The sequence below is a fragment of the Strix aluco genome, chromosome 16 (genome assembly GCF_031877795.1).
Source record: "Strix aluco isolate bStrAlu1 chromosome 16, bStrAlu1.hap1, whole genome shotgun sequence".
Taxonomy (NCBI): Eukaryota; Metazoa; Chordata; class Aves; order Strigiformes; family Strigidae; genus Strix; species Strix aluco.
In genome coordinates, this window is record NC_133946.1 from 6,328,338 (window position 1) to 6,341,447 (window position 13,110).

General features: G+C 36.3%; 1 protein-coding gene across 2 annotated transcripts in view; it reads right to left on the reverse strand.

The window, feature by feature from the left end:
- Nucleotides 1–13,110, reverse strand: part of ANO3 (anoctamin 3) — a 209,198-nt gene that overhangs the window by 140,445 nt on the left and 55,643 nt on the right. The window lies entirely within an intron of this gene.

The following is a 13,110-nucleotide window of genomic DNA, read 5'->3' on the forward strand; positions in this document are numbered from 1 at the left end:
CCATTTCTCCACGATGTATGCCAAGAGGCTCATTCCATGTGACAAAAGAGTCAAATTTAAAAGGCTTTAATTTCCTTCCCTGTCTCTCTCTGCTTATGTTACTCTCTCTGGATTCTGAGTAAATTTCTCAATAGTATTATTCAACTCCTGTAGAATGTTTTTTTAATTTTTCTACCACAGTAATCTGTTTTCCTGAGCCTCCTAAATTCGATCAGTCCAATATTCCAACCTGCGTCTAGCAGTATCTATCTCCTCTTCTCCATTTAAGGATACACACATTATTCGCTTGACAGAAGTTAATTAAATCCCCTGTGCACCTAGTGGCAAAAGCTGTATCATTTCTTCAGTTTGTGGCTCCATTTGTGTGCTAGAAGATGTACTAGAGATTTCCTTCAAAAGGAAAGGAAAGCTAGAACTTTCCCCCATAGTTGACTGGGGTTTGTAGTTTACCATCTGCTTACAAAATTACATGATTGCCACCCCTTACTACGGGCCAGTCTGGTGCTATAAAATTATACTACTTTATCTATATCAGTTTATACAACTACAATGGATACACACATTTTATTTTATTTATTTTTAGTATAAGGATGTTTTTCCACTATGAAAACATACTAAACAGCTATATATAAACCAATACATCCATACAAGGGTGCTTATAGGTAGATAAATAAAATAAAAACTGCATCCTAACCGGGGAGGTATTCTCCAGCACTTTTTTCTAGAGTCTAGATTTTCAGACATGGCTTTTACGTAACATGCAGCTGACACATCCAACTGTTACCAGAAGGGAAAAAAATAATCTTATCTCCTCAGGATAGCTGACCAAATTTTGTTTTTATTTGGAACATTTGCAGAAGGTTTGTTTTCAATTAGTTTAGGAAAAGATGCAGAAGCTATGGTGCTGTGAAGACATTATCCTACTTATTTGTCAGTCTCCGGTGGTTTTCTGCACACTGAAGGTAATAGATGAGGCATTCCTCAGCACTCCTGCAATTTCAGGAAAACTGCTGGGAACAGCTCTTTCCTGCTGAGAGACAGCACTATCAACAGTGCATGGCAGAATAAGGCAAGTGGAGACCAGCCAGGCTGGCTCTTGTTGATCAACAAATGCTGGAAAACCTGTAGCAAGCTGAAAGAAGAGGTAGAATCAAGTCCTTTTTTTTTACTTTCAAACTTTAATTTATATGTTAGAACAGATAAGGAGGAATTAAAACCAAATCTATACCCAGCAGCTCAGAGTCACCAGGGAAAAAAAGTAACTATAATACAAGCTATTAATGTAGTAGTTAATAATCATATGTAGTCTGCAAAGACCAAGTATAGTTCTTTCAGTGTAATGGTATAAACCTCTGTAAGGTTCTAGGTCAGAGCCATTTCTTTGACAGACCTTGGCTGACACCTTTGACTTGCAGGTGAAGTAGAAGAGTAGCATACATAATGCTCCCTTTCTTACCTGAGGAAAACAAAAGAGGACCATTACCTGCTCTCTTATGATAACAATCTACAAAATGCAGAGGGGAAGAAAAGGTGCTGGTAAGTAAAATTACAGCCTAAAGAGGTTATCTCACACTGTCTTGGAAAAGAGGCTGTCAGCTGCCTGGTACTCAGGGCCATCCCTCATCACAGTCCTCCATGGAGAGTTACAGAACTCCTGAATTCAAACACATTTACTCAACTCTATTAGTGCACAGAATGATGGGAAGAGGAAGCCAGGCTAAGGCAGTGCTCAGAAACCCAGCAGAATAATTAAATTCTGAGGACAGAAATTAGTTATTTTTCTACTTGTTTCTTCATAATAATGTTCTAATTTTAGCAGTAGATAGCACATACACATAAAACTACAGATACGACAGCTGGGGGTAAGGTCTGCAAAGAGAAGAAAAAAATATTTCTGCAAAGGTGTTTTAAATTAAGTCCTTCACACTGTCAACTGACTAAGCTTGTAAAATATTGTTAGAATCTGGAAAAATAATTCTTTGGTAAATAAGGAGAGATTGGTCCAGTTTAACAGTATTTTTAGAGTGCAGACAACAGAACAATTACAAATGGATGGCTAAAATGTAGGAAATAGATACATTCTTAAGCTTCAGATGCACAAGCTACATTGCCTCTGAAGCTTATTAAAATAAAAATCTACCCTCACACTCACTATCTAATGAATACTATCTTTGAAATCATTAGTTATAATAAGCTAAATCTCAAGTTATCTCTCTGTAACATTTTATAAACCTTTTCTAAAATAGATGAAAACTCTGGACTTAGTGAAGAGATCAGGATCAGACAGATCTAGACTTAAACCTTATATCTCTACAAGTCAACAGAACGAAAACCATGACTCAAAATCTTAATGTTGATGTACCTGCACATCTTACTGAGTTCTTCCTAAGGTTTGAGGTATTCAGTTTTGACATTAACTCTGTTTGATAGATAGACATTCCTTTTTCATGAGATAGAGTCTTTGTCAGGAAAGATTAGAAAATAAAATTTGCTATCTTGGTCTCACTTCATCATAATATGTGTAGCTCTATGTATAGCTCTATGCATATCTGTATTGGGTTCTGGAAAAAATTTGCCTAATAAGAACAGAAGTCTCCAGATTTACTTTCTATCAGGAAGTTGGTTTGCTACTAAAACAGGCTATGAGAGAGATATTTTTTAAATTAAATTTTGTACTTCCATAGTGCTTTTCAGAAAGTCGCATAAAATAGAACCTTAAGTTAAAACCTAATTAGCCTGTGATAAGTGGTATATGCCAATTATTTCCTTAGGAAATATAGCCATCTCAAAAGTTAATTATAGCCAGCTGTTAACTATTGCCCAGAAAGAAAGCTAAACTTACTCCAAAAGAAACTCATGAGATTCAGCAAGTGCAAAATTCTGCACCTGAAAAACCCCCATATGTCAATTCAGACTGAGCAGCAGCTCTGATGGGAAGAAACTGAAGGTTATGGGAAACACCAGCTTGAATACTGGCCAATGGTGCACTTGCATCACAAATAAGGCCAAACTTAGGAGAAACGTAGCCAGCAGATCAAAGGGTTATTAATCCCCTTTACTTGGCATGACTGTAGCTGCACTTGCAATTTTGTGTCCTCTCAATTCAGCAAAGGTGTTGGAAAACTGGAGAAGGTCCATAAAAGGGCTACCCAAGATGGTCAAGGGCCTACAAAATATGTAAACTGTGAGAAGTTGAAGAAACTAGGTTTATTTAATCTGAAAAGTAAACTAAGGAATTCCATCACCCTACAATAAGTTGAAAGTCACTTACAAAGATGACAGTACCAAAGTCTTTTTAGTGCTAAATGATCTGATTGGTGACAGCAGCCACACATGATGGCATGTGAGGTTCAGATTGAACACTAAGTGTAAGTTGTTACAGCATTGGTAATGCACCGTCAGAACAGGTTACCCACAAAGTAGTGAAATATCTAGCTTTGAAGGTTTGCCTTGACCAAGCTATGTCTGACCCATTTTGGTGATGGCAATGGTAAAGCTTCAGAACAGGAGGCTAGATTAGATGACCTTCAATGGTTATAGTAGAGAATGTAATAAAAAGCAAATGCAAGGTTGTTGGAACCAGACTAATTCAAACCAGGAGGTAGACGCACAACTTTGAATTGTTATTAAAGCAAACTATAAAGTTATGTTATTTTTTTGTATCTGTAAGGAAGGATGTTGTTGAATATATGCTTATGCATCTTGGCAAAATGCAAAATAGCAAGATGATATTAAATGACCTATACTGCAAATTTAAAATGAAATGTCCTTTCTCAAACATACTGATTTCTAAAATTCTTGCAAAGTACAATTTCTAAACAATTTGCAAGAAGATTTTTGAGATCGGGGTGATTCCTTAGTCTAAAATGTTGTCTGAGTGAGGGCACTAAATGTTTGCAGCAGCACCCAAAATTATTGATTTTCTATCAATTTTTATGTAATACACTTCAATAGTATGAAAAATTAATGTTTACAGATTTGTTGAGTCCACTTATTTCAAGGAGGGCAGTTCTGTACTGTTAAAAGCTCCACAATGCAAAATTCATCTTGTTCAATATTTGCAGTAAAATTGTTTGCAAATGTTCTGATCTTACTGAAAACAATGGGAGTTTTGCCATAGACACTACCATGTTGAGGAGGCCCTTCATTAGCTCTAATAAAGCTGTCAGTTACTATGGAGAAGGTCTAGAAAGCAGATTATGGAGCATGCTAAAGTGTGTAGTAGATGGGTTAAAAAATTGAACATTTCTTTAAGATTTTACTTTGTGTTGCTAAGACACTAACCCTCAAAATCTCAATGATTTCCATATTTTAATATTTCATTTCTATGGTAATTTAAGAGACCTTTTCTCTCTGGCTAGATAGAATTTTCTTATATCCGTGGAACTGACTGATATAATGTGTTTGGACCTTGATTCTGTAGCTCACTGTAATTGCCTGCTTATTTTTAAGCTTGTTTTATAGGTTCATGTTTGCACCCTAAACATTTCCCTGAACAGAGTTACTTTTCCAGTTTTGGCCTTAAGTTATCCAGCTACCATAAGAAACAGAAAGAAACTGACAGTTCATATGTTTACGAAAATTTAATTTCCCTCAGCAAACAAGCTGAATTTTGTTCTAAAATATTTGGGTCAAAATGCCAAACTAGAATTCTAAGGAGTTGAGCATTTTTGTGCCTGATAAACACTGAAATCCTTGGAAGAGACCTATACAGAAGTGAAAAGAAGGTGAGATGTTGGTTTGTTAAAAAATCCTCCTATAATAATGCAAAGAGATTTTAAAGAAAGCACTAATGTCAAGAAACAGGTGAAGAGGGAAAAACAGACTTATAATAGCAGCATTCAATATACACACCTATCCAAATTTTCCAGGTGGGCAACCTCCTACGTAGTTGTATTTTTCTTTTCTATTATACATCTCAATTTTCTTATTTCACGTTTTGTCTGAAGCAAACAGCAAGAATGATGATTGTTATCCAACTCTTCTGTACCAGCTACCAAACTGCTACAATACAATTCTATTTCTGATTAGCAGCCTAATTTGTCAAGTAAAGAAGAAAATAATCAGATAGACTGAAAAAAAACCCACCACTATCAATGATGAAATTATCTATCATCTAATTTATGTTTCCATTGTATAGACCTATTCTGCAAATCTGTGCATCTTTTGTTTAGTACCATGTTCTCAGCATAGGAGCCTCGAGAGCGTCAGTAGTAGAAACTTTTAGAAACAAGACGTTAATATAGCTGTATAGTCAAAATTTACAGTAAAAAAAAAAAGTTATCATTTAGGCATTTGTTCCTAGATTTACTATTGTTTCCTGGGTCATTAGCTCCTTGGTTTAAAGATTAACCCTCTAGTACTGCTTAGTGCATTTCTGACAGCCAAGCCTTTCATCGTCTCCAAGCTAGATCTGTTTAGAATCTCTTAGTTCTTACTATTTGGATTTGTTTGGCCACATACCTGCTCTTTTTCCCAAGTACATTTTTTTACCCCCTCTCTCACCCTCCCTCCCCACTCCCCCCTCCCCCCCCCCCCCCAAAAAAAAAAAAAAAAAGTCAAGGAAAGGCAACTTACAAATTATTAAAAGGAGCAGAAAGAAAAGGTGAAATAGGGTAGGACTGAACACTGTTTCTGAGCATGGCCAGCCACTTACTATGTAAAACCTCTACCTGCACATCATTTGGCTATTTCCATGCACATCAGGGTGGAAACAGTATGGCAACAGTATGTGAGCCTGACATGTTGCCTGCACATGAGGAAGAAGTGAAATTAATTGATACGGTTCATTCAGGAAAGACAGTCTTTCCTGCTATACATTTATTTACAGAGCTCAGAACAGCAAAGTCCAAGTCCACAGCTGAAAATCCTAGGATTACAGTAATACAAACAAAATAGTTCAACAAAAATATTAGGATATCCTCTTGGCAGCAACTAGCACACTGACGTCATGTCACTGCACAGCAATATCAGACTTTTCCTTTCCAACTTGTGTAAAACACTGCAGTTCAGATATGGTAATTTTAAATTTATCTCACACTGTGCCTGCATTCCTTGTCGACAAACCTGCCATCTTCCAGAGCAAAAGGAACTACTGATAATTTCTTCAAAGATGACTATCTCTTCATTGCAGCATCATCAATAACATCATAACAGTGTGTTTGAATTAGCGTCTTCACAGAAATCTCTACAGCATCATGCTCACATGCAGCTTTGGCCTTATTTTCTGTTGCGTTACTAGACTCCTTCACGGCTGCAAAACCCCATGCCAGGCTCTATGCCCTCATTCCAGCTCTCCATTAGAATTATGGCATGTATTTTCTCTGACAGCGACATCTGAGAGTGGATCAATGCCAAACATGTGAGCTGCAAGCCCACACAAGTATTTACCATGCATCAATCACCTCCCCATCATTTTGGAAGAAACATACTGAGGTGGGTTATCCCATCCCACAGACTTCTGCATTCCAGCACCACAGAACTTGCCTGCTTGGCTACACCAGGTGAACTCCCACAAGACTCATGCCTCCTAGCATTAATGCTACAGACGATGTTTTGCAGAGAAATTTGCATGGTGCCATCTGGCCTAGCCATCCTATATTCTGAGCTGGGAAGAACTATACTATTACACAGAAAGAAGATAAGAAATAGTAATATTCTAGATACTTTTTTATAAAATTGGTCTCTGAGTGTCCTTAACATCACACCTAAGTGCAATAATGTGGGCTTTAAAAAAAAAAAAAAAAAAAAAAAAAGCTTTTTTTCTTTTTATTATAGGGCAAAAGTACAGTGCTTTATTCCATAACTGAGTATTTTCTGTAGATTTTCAAAATACCTAAGACTAAAAGTGGGCTAAAATTTTCAAATGTAATATATTTGTAATTACAAATTGTTTATAATTTAGTCATGATTTATCGACATCTCTGAAAATTTCAAATAAAAAAAAGCACACGTATTTCTGTTTTAAAGTCATGAAGAAAAAATGTTTCAGAATTTAAATACTGTCGTCTTGAATTTGCAACCCAGAAAGTCAAAGTAATGCAGTAGTGTATGACAGCTGAGGAAAAATTAAACATCAGGAAATGGATGATGGGAGATAAGCACTTTCCTCATCTACTAACACCACACTAATTTAATGGCACTGTCATAGGCTCCCTAGGAACCAAAAGGGCTTGTCTCAAATTGGCTGTGAATGTTCTCAAGGATTTGTTTTAAAAGATATCTGGATTACACTTTGTTCCTATGCACACACAGATAGTCTATTAGTCTGTAAAAACATGGCTCACCCTCAGAAGATATATTTATTTCTACACCTCTTACATGAGCCAAGTGAACTCACTGCAGACAGGATATTTGTACGTTACTCGAAACCTGGACAAATAGTAATTCCATGCCAAATTCTGTAAAAAAATAATCTCTTAGAACATGTAGTATATACTGTTGAAAAATAATAAACAAGAGTATGGATGCTGGGAATTGTGGACTACTCACCAGACACACCTGCAAAACCAGAATGTAAATCAAGGTTAACCAAAAACCAGATTTCTTTTATTTTTTCTCCTCCTCCTCCTTTTTCCAATTTAAATTCGTCTTTTCAGTTTCAGGCAGTGTCGTATTTCTCTAGTTTTCTTATCCTGAATCTTTTGCATTTAAAAGATATACATTGAGAAAATGAGTTGTGTGTGGCCACAGAAACAATATAAAAATGCAGTCATCATCAGACACCTTTAGGTATAATTTTCTAAGCTATTACAGCGAAATAAAATATTTCATCTCTGAAGAGGGCATTTCTAGCTTTACTTCTTTTCCTCTTTTTTCCTCCTCTTTTACATGGAAATTGGAGAAATTGTGAAAGTATGCAAATATCAGTGCAAAGAATATTTTGGTTTTTTCCTAAGAGTGCCATTTTTTATTTAGCTTTTACAGTAGATGGCAGGGCATAGAGCATTTTTAACATGATGTTCTTTAGACAAAGCAAACAGCAAGCAAAGAATTTGTTGTCTCCCTTCCTCTCATTTTTTTTCCCTATAAGGCATCTATGCAAGAAACATGATGTACTTTCATTTCACTGTGGGGTGAGAACATGAAGGAATACATACAAGTACTATCTATATGTGTGTATATATATAGTCTATAGACTTTATATAGAATGTAAAGTTGGAAAGGCATTCCTGCAGGCTCCTGGGGTCTGGTAAGGGGACCAGCTTGCTGCCAGGGCCCACCTTGGGGAAGAGAGACTTTCAAATTCCATCCCACTTCGACAGAGAAATAGGGATAAGGGACGCTTCTTTGCAAACCCACTTTCTACAGTTTGGATTGCTAAACTTATTGGAAATTTGTTACTATATTGGTTTATAGATATAGCTTCTGAGGTGGGATTGGGTTGATGGAGAAATGCAAGAATGTCTAAGAGGTTGGGAGTTCAAGATAGTATAAAAATTCATAAGCCTTTTGTGTCTTTACTTCATTAGCAACAGTTGACTACCTTCACTTCAAATGACAGAATGATGTACAGCTACTGAATAAATGAATCTATCATCTGTTTAAATTCAGGCCAAGTTTTTTGTCTTGCTTCATCCCGCTGGCTACATTCATTTATGCTACCTTGCAGGCTGAATTAAGAGAAAGCCGGAAGCACTGTGTATGATATCTTCCATTTAAGTATAACAGGTTATTTACCTTTAAGTTGGTAGGACAGTTTAGGACTCTGTATTTGTAAACCTCTATTTTAAAGGCTTTCATGTGAAATACATTTCATAGCTATTCAATACCTGATTCTAAAGAACCTGAAAAAAGGCTGATATTTTCAGTCAAAGTGGAGTTACACGCTATAGAATTGCATTTATTTTACTCAATAAGATGGTTGTAAATTAAGGTAATAATAGTGTATGCACAGACACAGCTCTCCCAGCCTACTTTTTCTGTTTCTATTGGGTAGGATTCTAGTCATTCAAAATCTTTAGAAATAGCAATGTTTTTGTAATGTAAATATTCATGATTGTGATGTTAAGATGGAATGATATTGGTTAATTACACGATGCTTCATTGTTTTTATGAAGTTATCTATGCTAGTTACACTGAAAATGTATTCTTGTAAATTAAAAACTTTTAAAAAATGCTCATCTGTAAGACAGTAGCAGTGTTAATCTCTCCATTTCTTTGCATGTATTTTATTTATTGAAAAGCATATATTTGGTAGTGCATGAACATATATTAGTAATCAGTTCTATTTCCATGATCATCACAAAAACAAAATTAAAAAAAAAAATCAGTACATACCTACTTCTTGCTCATATATAGTGTTTTGATTTCACATGCTCGAACGTACTACATCTCAACAGCCTGTTCAGTGGTGTTCAACGGTTTGTGCTGCTCTTTAAGTGAGTGTTGCTCCTGATTATTACTGCTGCAGAAGTAACATGAACTGACTGACTGTACTGTATCTTATTTCAGCATCATTTAGAACTATACAGATGAAGTAAGCTGTCAAGAGCAGAAAAATATTTGTCAGACTCTGTCCACCCAAGGCAAAATCTAGAAATTGTTCTTGCATACTCATTTTATCTTCTCGGTTTTAAAATATATACAAAAGCTTTGCACTTGAAATTGATAGATATAATTTCCCTCTACGAACCGAAAACAAAAGATTCGTAGTACTTTTGTATTTCGTCGTCCAAATCCAAGGACTGCAGTTTCTCAAAATGAAAGTGCCACTTCACCTCAGTCTGTCACATGCTTCTTGTTTCACTGTTTATCTCAAAAGCACACGTACTGTCAGCGCTGCAGAAGAGCTTGATGGCATTATGATATGCACTAAGAGATCCAAGAACCATGGCAAAACATTTCTTTAAAATTATTAGTGAAGCATTCTTCTCTCCTTTATTCCTTTAGAAGTGTAAAGAAATCATACTCCATTACGATTCTGGAAGTTGCACTGTTGCAAGAGTACACTGTGTCACTTGAACCTGATCTTTCAATTCCCCAAAGCGTGTAGCAGAATACTCAAGGATAGGTCCCCAATGCAGCATGTGCAGAGAAAAAGAGGATAACCTGGCAAGTGTACCGCTTCCCCCAGCCCGCATGCGCGTGGGGAAAGCCAGTAAGTAGGTAGGTTTCGGCCATTCTACTACCTATTTTAAGCTTCAGAGAAACAGCGACATATTTTTAACTACTTCAGGAAAATGCTTTACCAGATCGCTGGTAAACCCTACTTTTCTAGCTGAGTTAACTGGTGTGACTGAAGCAATACATGCTGGAACCTAAGATGACAAATGGCGAGGTGCTTATGGAGAGGAAGCATGATCACTACAAACTGAACATTTTACGAGACATAGAGCATGCTATTAGCAATTTTAGCTTTAAACAAATATTATCCCAGATGAAAAGCCCCATGTTTTTCCACATTTCTGATGTTAATGGTCTTACAAGTCAAACAAAGCTCAATTCAACATCAGGTGAGAATTTTAGCTGGGAAACTTTATGGCTGAAAACTCTCTAGTCAATAACAGCCTAGAAGAATCCATGGGATTCTGGAAACCATCGGCTTGGCTTGGATAGGATAGCTCAGGCTGCCTCTGCAAACTGTCAGCAATCATGCTCTGTGTATCTATATGTATACACCTATTTACACAAGTATATACATACAAATATACATATTTCTCACTACTTTTTCCAGGAAAAGAATCACAGTAACACAGCAGGCTTTAGCATACTGTGGTACAGAGTGCAGCGGGGGATTGTGTAGGGGGTTAAGGTTCTTCTGGGAAAGCCAGGTAGAGGTAAGGAAAGGAGAAGGGTGAAAAATAATCTTCAAAGCCCCCTGAAAGTCAGACATTTTTTTCTGACCACTCTTTGCCAGTTCTTCATCTCCAGGTATAACACTTTTTGAGTCATGTAGTAGTAGTTGAGACAAAACCATACTTTTTTATATATACATGTGTGTGTATATGTATAAATGTATACAATTTGTGTATATATGAGAGATTTTTCATCACTCCAAGCAATCATTCTCTTTATACTAAATGGTGTTGTAACAGCAATGAACAATGAAAGCCATAAATTTTGTGATCAGTAGTCAATTGACAAAAGGCAGCAAAAAAGATGTCAGGAAACTATACAAGCCTGGTACCCCACGTTGATTCTGCTTTTTAGTACACTGTACCCTAACAAACAAATTTGTTGCCCAATACTTATGGACTGGAGCTTATAAAGCATCCAATGCCATATTTTTCAAATGTAAATGTAGCTTCTGAATAAAAGATGGTTCCCGTGTCATAACTAGATGTATATAACAGAAACACTTCCAGTCACATCACGGTGATGGAGCTATAAGGAGAAGATTGCCAGAGCTGCTCCCTCAGCCACAGCCTGTTTCCACCTTATATCCAACAGCTCTGAGCAGCAGGATGTTGGTGATTCAGTGCTGTGCACCAAAGGTCCGCACACCAGAGTAAATAATCTCATCTCAACCGATAGGTGGCATAGGTTAATTGCCTATATTTTCTTCTTATCTCCAACTTTAATGATTCACAGTAATAATGGCTTATTGAGAAACATGAGCCTCTTCTTTTGTTTTAATTCACTGATACCGACATTCAAAGTTATTTATGGCTATTTTTAGCTATATTTGCATCGTAACAGTGACATCCACTGGCCAATCTAAATAGCACCAGGTTATTTTCTGCTGAAAAGGACTTTGTTACTAAACTGATAAGGACTTTAAATACCTAAAAAGATTTATTTAGGATTAAAGTAAATAAAACTGACTGTTCACTGTCTAATGAAACATGGAATATATTAGAGATTATGGTACTGTAATACCACACATTTTACATTTAGGCTTAGTCTCCCCATGTAAGGACATAAAAATTAAAACAAAAACAAACCCTAAATTGAACATAGCAGCAAAAGAAAACTAGTCATAAAAAGATATATTCATAAAAAAATGGTGAGCAAATATTTATTTATTCTGAAGACTTCTGCTTTTCACTCATTCAGTCTCCAACAAAATAATGAAGTAGAATTTCTTGGCATTTTAGAATTGAACTACATCCCGGATATTGCAAAAAAGAGATTTCATTTTTACTAGGACAAATTTATACCAGTGATAAAGATAGTAATATAACAATATAATAATACTAGCATGATAAGCAACAGCAAGAACAAATTGTGTATCTTTAGTACAGAGGATGAGAAGCAGAGAAAATATACCCTGTTAAAGATCAGCTGATGCTTTAAACTTAAGAGGTTGCAAGATAACCACCCTCCAAAAAAGTCAGAAATAAATTGTATGAGAAATCAGGTAAAAGTAAAATTTAGAGAAAAGAAAGATTATAAATCCATCTCCTGTTTGCTGACAGCTCATGGAAGAATTAAAAGGAAAAGGAGCAAAAAAAAAAAAAAGTGCATAAAACCAATATATAGATGTATCCGTGTTCTGAGCAAAATGTTGCAAAAACTGAATAAGCCTAAAAGCACTAATCTAGCCTCACAACTGGCATTGTCAAGAATGATTATATGGAATTAAAGCTTTTCACTGTTCCTTTAAAAATTATGGGTCTGGCATCCTTTGGTGTTTTTTTTTTTTTTAGCTTCTCCCACAAAGAAAAATCACAGCACACTCTCTGTAAACTGCCTATCCTGTTAGGAATGTACACAAATAAAGACAATCCCTATTGCTACAAACATTGTGTATCTGGACATCTTCCCTGGACTTAAAAGGGAAGACCACCCTGGTGACATGTGGCAGGAAAAATGGTAATAATATAAATCAGTTAATCTTGGTGTTGATGAATTGTTCTGCAGGGAAGGAGTCGCAACAGGGAGACTGTTTACACTGTGAAAAGGAGCCTGGGATCACAGAAAAGAGCAGCAGACAAGAATGGGAGGTAAATGAGGAATGTGGGCTTGGATGGTTGAACTTTTTTCTGATTTGCATTTCTGTCCTTCTGTCAGTACTGGAGAAATAAAATGTGCAAAACAATGCTCAAGTATGGGGGGAGGAAAACGCTCACTGATATCTCCCTGCAACAGCTGTCTAAATATGAGACACTTGTCATTTTTATGGCACTGCTTTTGTCCAAGATGCACATTTTAGGAGAGACATCAGGA